This window comes from Motacilla alba, chromosome 9 (genome assembly GCF_015832195.1).
Source record: "Motacilla alba alba isolate MOTALB_02 chromosome 9, Motacilla_alba_V1.0_pri, whole genome shotgun sequence".
In the NCBI taxonomy this organism is placed as follows: domain Eukaryota; kingdom Metazoa; phylum Chordata; class Aves; order Passeriformes; family Motacillidae; genus Motacilla; species Motacilla alba.
The window spans coordinates 4,754,609-4,762,705 of record NC_052024.1 but is presented as its reverse complement, the minus strand read 5'-3'; positions in this window follow the sequence as shown (position 1 = coordinate 4,762,705).

Sequence of the window (8,097 nt, the reverse complement as noted above, 5' to 3'; positions counted from 1 at the left end):
TCCTCCAGGTACCTGCTTCTGTCCCAAACTCAGGATTCAGAGTGCAACCAGGAGTTGGAGTTCAAGCAATTGCACAAGTGCTGTTTCCCAGCGCCAGGATTCCCCAGGCTGCCCCCAAAGGGAACTGCATCCCCACAGGCAGGGAGCCAAAGCAGCACCGCAGCCCTTCCCCTGCTCCCACCATCCCAGCCAGAGGGATCCTATCCTCCTGGAAATACCCCACAAGCTGCCAGGCCTCATCTCCCCTGTCCTCTCTCTGAAATCTGCATCATTTGGGGGTGTCCCAGGTCTGTTCCCCCCAGGAATGTGTGGCCTGGAGTGCTGCTGTGCAACAGGGTGAATTCCATTCCTAAAACTTCAACAGGGAACACGCCTCAGTGTGAGTGGGGAGGGCAAGGGTGGGATCGGGATGCTCCTGGTTGTGCCAAATCCTCTCACTCCTGCTGCTGCTTTGTGACTGACATGGCTCTTCCTCAGTGGAGGAAGGAATGGAAAGATCCCTCTCCACCCAGGGGAAAACCTTGGTGGCCTTGGTGGGGACACAGCTGGAGCAATGAGGGGAGCGGGACTGATCCCATCTGAAAGAGGCAGCCAGCCCCCAGACATGAACCCAGCACTGTTCCCACGGCTCTGGGGACAGCCAGCTCCTCCACGCCTCAGGTGTCTCTCCCAGAGTCAGACCCCTGAGATTCCCCTTTTTTCAGGGGGACGCTGGATCTGCCCCAGGTAAGGATCACAGAAGGTTGGAGTGCTCCTGCTCACCCCCTCCACTTTCTCCCGGGTTCTCTCCTCTTGTGTAGCTGATCTATAGATCCCATATAGATAACCCAGGGCACATCCCCACCCCCAGGACCTCCTGCCGCAGTTCATCAATCCAGCACTCAGGGAGGTGATGCCACAGGCACCTTCACAAAGCTCCTCCTTAGGAATTTTGAGAGGGGGAAAATGCGGCTGAAAACAGGGCCAGGACCCTCCTCTTTCTCATCTTCCCTGCATTTTAATGCCCCTGAGTCATTTCCATTCCTGGATGTTAAATTGTTCTTTTCTGCTTTCCTTTATTTCCCTGTTTCCTGCGAGGGGTTTGCTCCTGACCCGCCAGCGCCAGTGGGACCCAGTCCAGGGAATGCAGGGGAGACGCCAGCAGGGACAAAGGTGAAGCCCAGCGAGATCCCAGGAGCCACCAGCCCCGGGGGACACAGCTCTGAATTTCCATAGCAAAGCCCCTCACTGCTGTTTTGCCGCCTTTGAGGAATTTTCTCTTTTTCCTGAGAAATTCAAAGCGCTGGGTGTGATTTCCTGCCCACCCGGCAGGGAACCCCCAATGGCTCCGGGAGAGGGGAGGCTCCACCCGCTTCCCCAGAGCTCGGTGGGGATGCGGGGGGACACAGAGACACCGGGCAAGTGTCACAGGCAGGTGGCCAGCAGCAGCACCTCCCCACTGACCACGCTGGCCCACTTGACTCTGGAGCACAACCAGGTGGATGGGTGGGTCTGTGCCCCCTCCCCAGGGCCATGTGGGGGATCTGCACCCCAATTTGGAGGCACCCCTGGCAAAAGGAGGGGGAAGAACCCAGAGGGGCAGGGGAATGCCAGACACCCCGTCCCTGTTGCTCCGCGGGGATGAAAATAAGCACACACATCTGGATCCCTGAGGAATTTCACATCTTCCTGCCTGTGAGGAAAACCTGACAGGGACGCAGCCAGGGCAAAATCAGCTCAGCCTCGTGTTCCCAAACACAGAATAAGTGAGAAATATCCATGCTGGAAGAGCAACCCTGGCCAAGGAGAGGCTGAGGAGGATAAAAAGGGCTGTTCACTGCAGTGCCCAGTGATGACACTCCACAGGCAGCTTGTCCCAGTGCAGGGGTGGGCTGAGTGAAACAAGAAAGGGGAAGAACAGCATTGGGCAGGGCTTGTTCTTCATCCCAGGACCCCAAAGGCAGCAGGAATTGTCACTGTCTTGCTGCTTCACCCACCTGCTGCCTGCTCCCTTGGGCTCCTACCAGTGCTGGGGCCTTCCAGGCACTCTGGTAAGGAATTAGAGGTGGCCTGGAGGCCACACAGAGTGGGACAGAGCAGCTCTGTGTCACCTCTGGGATCATTGCCAGTGGCATCCGAACACCGGAGCCATGCTGGGAGCTGTGTGGTGCTGAGAACACAAGGGAACAACGTGCGGGTGACCTTGACGGCACTGAACATCCCCTGGCACCATGGCAGTGGAGTTGTCACCAGGATGGTCACAGCTAGCAGGGCTGGATGGCTACAGGGCTCATTGCTCAGGGACACAAATACCAGGGAAACACCCCTGACCCTCTTGCCATGAGTTTTTGGGCTGCTGTTGATGATGGTTGGGAGAGAGGCTGGAGTGGCCTCGGGACAGGTGTGGAGAGGGGACAGCAGGGAGCATCCTCTGGCAGGGACATGGAGGCAGCACAGATGGTGAAATGGTGGGGGGGAGCAGCAGCTCCAAACCCAGCACTGCCTGGGAAAGATGGAGCGGGGATGAACTGGCAGATGTGGAGAGACAGGCTCCAGGGGGACCCATTATCAGCACCTCTGATATCAGCAGGATAAACAGGCAGGGCCTCAGGGGCAGTTTGTCCAGCAGCAGGGAGAGGCTGCAGGGCTCTGCCCACACTGGCACCGCCGTGCCTGGCTGAAATGCTCTTTCACAGAATCACAGAACGGCTTGGGTTGGAAGGGACCTTGAAGACCATCTTCCTGTGGTCCAGGGAGCAGCCAGCACGTGTGTCCTGAGTGCTCCTGTGTGTCCTGAGTGCTCCTGTGTGTCCTGAGTGCTCCTTCCCACCTGTCCCTCCTCCCAGGGCTCGGCTGGGACAGACACACAGACCCTCCTTGGCTGCCTGCTCACAGTGCTCTGTTCCTGGAGCTCCTCATCCTGGCCCTGTCCTGGCACACAGCACAGATCCTGCCTCTAGCAGTGGGCAAAAGCCAAGGGAAAAACTGGGAAGACCAGAACCTGAAAATCACAGAGTGGTTTGGGTTGGAAGGGACCTCTAAGGGTCACCCAATCCAATTCTCTGCCATGGGCAGGGACACTTCCCACCATCCCAGGTTGCTCCAAGCCCCATCCAGCCTGGCCTGGAACACTTCCAGGGATGGGGCAGCCATGGCTTCTCTGGGCACCCTGTGCCAGTGTTTTAACACCCTCATTGTAAAAAACTTCCAGCTAAATCTCACCAATTCCTCTAAAAAGCCGAGTACTGACCTCTCCCATGGCAAGTTTCCACCAGGCTCTGAAGGTCTCCCTGCTTACAGCAACGAGTTTGGGGCTGGCCCTAGGGCTGGCAGCCTGCAGCTCTGCCAGCTTGTTTCCCAGGCTGAGACCCTTCTGGGATCACTGGGACATGGGGACAGGCCCATGTGTGGCCTGCACAACACAACACCAGTTCAGGATCCCACAGCCAGCTCCGGGCAAGCTCAGGGTCGGAACAGCAGCTAGTTGGGACAAATTAGAGCCCTTTGGCCAAGATTCTGGAGCTGGTTTTGCTGCTCTGGGGCTTAGAGCTAATTTGGAGCCCCTGTGCAGAGCCTGTGACACCTGGAAGCCTCCAACAGGAACATGGAGAAATCCAGGAACACCAACAAGGTGGTTCCTCTCTGCAGCTCCCCTATGCTGCGTCCATCTCCTGGAGAAACCTCAACCCATGACGGGTGAACCTTCCCCTTCCCAGCCCAGCCCAGGTGGGAAGGTTTGGCCGGAATGAATGTCCTCCTTCTCAGCACAGCCAAGGTGAGGAGGTTTGGCTGGGACAAATCTCCTCCTTTCCAGCACAGCCAAGGTGGAAAGGCATGGTTGGGATAAATTTCCCTCTTCCCAGTCCAGCCAAGGTGAGAAGATCTGGTTGGAATAAACGTCCTCCTTTCCACCCCAGCCAAGGTGAGGAGGTTTGGCTGGGACAAATCTCCTCCTTCCCAGCTCAGCCAAAGTGGAAAGGTTTGGTTGGAATAAACGTCTTCCTTTCCAGCTCAGCTGAAATGGGAAGATTTGGTTGGAATAAACGTCTTCCTTTCCAGCTCAGCTGAAATGGGAAGATTTGGTTGGAATAAACGTCCTCCTTCCCAGCCCAGCCGAGGTGGAAAGGTTTGGTTGGAATAAACGTCCTCCTCCCCAGCCCAGCCGAGGTGGGAAGGCTTGGTTGGCCACGGAGCGAATCCCTCCAAGCAGAGCCGTGTGTTTTATCCCGATGATACAATAGAAAATGCCTCTGAAGTCCCGGCCCTCTGGAGCATTTCCTTAGCTCTCTGGAATTTCCGTTCAGTCCTTCCTCTCCCAGGCTCTTACCGAAAACCGATGTCACCACACGGCTCTGGAGAGCAGCCAGCTCCCGGGGTCCCTTCCCAGGTCTCCCACCAGCGTGCCGGGGATTTGCAAGGAGCGAGCTCCTGGAGGGTGTCAGCTCCGTCGTGCCCCTTGATTAATCACCAAAGGCCACTCTGCCAATCAAGGAAAGATTTACAAGGCAGGCAGGAAGCTCTTGTTTTTACAGGAGTGCCTCAAACACACGCACACAGTAGGAAAAGCAAACATTCCAGGCATACCAAGGGATCCACGGGATAAAAATTCCCCAAACGGCCCAGATTAAGATACTTGGCTGCACATGGAAACACTAAAACCTGGGCTCAAGGATTTAATTGTCTTATTTAGCAGCGAGCCCTGTGGAACAACCTGAGCGGGCTGGGAGCAGCCACCCCGGGGGGCAGGGAGTGGGGTCAGTGGCGCTGCCCTCCCTACAATAAAGGTCAGGGCTGGCCCCCACCCCTCTCCCAGCTCCATATGGTCGCCAGAGCCTTGTGGCAGAGTTTAATGCGAGTTTTCCTTTGGAAAGGCTCAGCCCAGCTCCCGGGTGAGTCAGGCAGGGTCGCTCTGAATCAACAGAGCGCTGAATTCCAGCCCAGGGGAGCAGAGGGAGCCGCTGCTCCAGCTCCAGCCCCGAGACCCCCGGGCTCAGAGGGGTGCTCATCGTGCTGCATTCATACCTGTCAGCTCCCATCCTGCCCTGAAGGCTCTGGAGAGAGTGGAAACACTCCCGTCTTCTCCAGTGCCGTGTCCCAGCCCAGGAGAAGCCACAACTTTGCTGTCTGACAGTGACATTTTGGTTTGCGGATTTTACAGGACCATGAGAAAGGCAGGAGGGAACTGCTATCCCTGGAAGTGTCCAAGGCCAGGCTGGATGGGGCTCTGGACAGCCTCTTCTGGGGGATGGTGTCCTGTCCCTGCAGGGTGAGAAAGCAAGAGGCCTCAGAAATTGTTGTGAGCTGGAAATATCCTCCCTCTGAAAGGGCTGGGGGCTCCCAAATATCCTCCCTCTGAAAGGGCTGGGGGCTCCCAAATATCCTCCCTCTGAAAGGGCTGGGGGCTCCCAAATATCCTCCCTCTGAAAGGGTATAAAGGCTCCTGTCTCATCTTTCTGCAAAGCACACAACAGAGAGTGGAATTGGACCTCACCTGTTGCAAATGGTTTGTCCACCTCTGCTCCGAATCCAGCTGCCAGTGGTTTGTCCCAGCAGGATGCTCTGCCTTGCACTCATGGATGGTTTCTGGAAGAGAAGAGGGACTGGCAGGGAAATAAATCACCTGGTGAACGTGAGAGCTAAAGGGAAGCCCGTGCTTGAGATCACAGAATCATGGAATGGTTGGGGTTAGAAGGGGCCTTAAAGCCCATCCAGCTTCACCCCCTGCCATGGCAGGAACACCTTTCACTCTCCCAGGTTGCTCCAAGCCCCGTCCAACCTGGCCTTGGACACTCCCAGGGATGGGGCAGCCACAAGTTCCCCAGGCAAGCTGTTCCTTATCCCAAAGTGCAGCCCATGTTCAGGCACCAGTGGAGCTGCCTGCCCCAAAATCTCACCCCAGGCCCCCTCCTGCAGCCCAAGCTTTCCCAGAGTTCCCCATGGCTGTGGGGATGCTCCATGGGATACAGGTGTGGGATCGTGGCTTGCATGATTGAGGGTTTGCATGGCAGCACATCATATCTCTCATGCAAGCAGTTCCTTGTGCTCCTCCTCCTTCTCCTGCTCATCACCTCCAGCAGTCCAGGGCCTCCCAACAGCCAGCTCGTGGCTGGGACATGGATGCAGCCCTCAGGAGCTGGTTTTGTCTCAGTAAACACTGGCTTTTATGTGGATGGTTTCAGCATCCTCTGAACACTGCCAGGGCTGTTTTGAGTGTGCAGCCCTTTCCCAGATGCCAGCACCTTCCCTTTCCAGGGCTTTTCCAAGTGCTCTGAGGCTTCCAGCTTGGCAACTCCCATCTGAAGTCACTGGAGAAGCCATCCCGAGGGAGATGAGCATCGCACACCGCCCAGGGACCAGGGATCCAGCAGCTGCCGGTGAAACAGCATAAAGAGTGGTGGGCCTGGAAGGAAGTGTTGTCAAGGATAATCCCTTGCTTGCACTGTAGAGGGTCGGGGATAAACTCCCCAGAGTGTGGGGTTCAGGAGCGTGGTATCAGGAGGGCCATCGCTGTCACCCAGCCCAGACACTGGGCAGGCTGGAGGACTCTGTCTTCACACCAGGAGAACTCCCAAGGGCTCCCAACTCCAGAGTGGAGAAGCCTTTAGGCTCTTCCAGGAGACCTCTGGCATCAGGATGCTCATCCTGGGCATCTTCAGCCCCCGTGGGCTCATCTCCTCCCTGGGAGGGCCTGGGAGAGGCAGGTGGGGAAATACTAGCGCAGGTGGAACTTCCCATCCTGTCCTCAGAATGGGGCTGGGAGACCTGCCCAGGCTGCTTCAGCTGCCCTCTGTCCTGCCTTGCCTTTCTTTACTTTGCCTTCCCGTTCCTCCCCACCCCCTGTCTTTCTTTCCCTTGTTTTCCACTCTCTTACCTTGCCATGCCTTCCCAGCCCTCCCCTTTCCCTTGTTTTCCCTCACCGTGCCTTCACTTCCCATCACTTCCTCTTCCTCCTCTTCTTTGCCTTCCCATCCCTTCCTTTGCTTTTTTTCCCCTTCCCTTCTTTCCCTTACCTTCCCATCCCTTCCCCTTCCCTCCCCTCCATCCCGGTTAACCACCTGCCCTGCAGGCACAGCTGTTCCACCTGCACTCGTGTAAAACAAAGGGATTATAAAGGCAGATTAAGCCCATTTGGCTTTCTGAAATCACTAAAATCACCCGTGTGCCTAGAACCACCCACCACTTCCCAAATTAACTCCTCAGTGGAATCCCTGTGTTATCCCAATAATTTCAAACACCTGGCACTGGAACCCCACTGCTGCCACACTGAAGGTAGGGACGCTTTGAGCAATGCATAAATAATGAGCCATCGTTAATAATTATTTATGGAAATTCTCTGCTCTCCCTCCGTTTTTGGAGATGGGACAGATGTGATCCAGGTCTGTTTAGCCAGGAACTGGATTTTGGTTTGCGTGCATCAAATATCATCACTTTGAGTCACAGCACGTCAGCGCTCTGAGCAAGATGCTCAGGGGCAGAATTAGGATGAAGTCATGGAGGGAACCAGCAGCTGCAAAAATACAGGGATTGGGAAACGCAGCCGACGTCAAACTGCCCTGGGAAGGCATGGCAGGAGTTACAACACAGGCACTCGTTGTGTTTTTTGGGGAAAAAGAAAAAAAAAAGGGAACTTTAGCTGCACGGAAAGCAATAAAAGAAGAAAGTTCTCTCCGTCTGGTGGCATTATTTTAATTAGAGTTTAATTTACTCATGTATTTGGTAATTGATGTTTCAGTGATCGTGACAGTCTGCATATCAACACTGCGGAAGGGAGAACCAGCTCACGGAATTCCACGTTAGTTATCCTGTGTTTGGGATAAACTCTTCCAGCTGCACACGTTACAGGGACTTGGATGTGCAGTGATCACTCCCACCCCACGGACACAATCCCCGGCTCACGAAAATCCAATCACAGGCGTTAAAAATCATTTAACAGCCCTAAAATCCTTTCCGTCCGCTGTCCCGGGAGGATGAGGAAGGGATGGACGGGCGGCTCTGCAGCTCCTGCGTGGGGCTGCCGTGCCCTCTGCTGGGCTCCGCATCCAGGCTCAGGCTCCTTCCTTGAGGCCTGAAGCCGGGAAATTAAAACTCCCCAAACCACCGGGAAGGTCGTTTTAATTA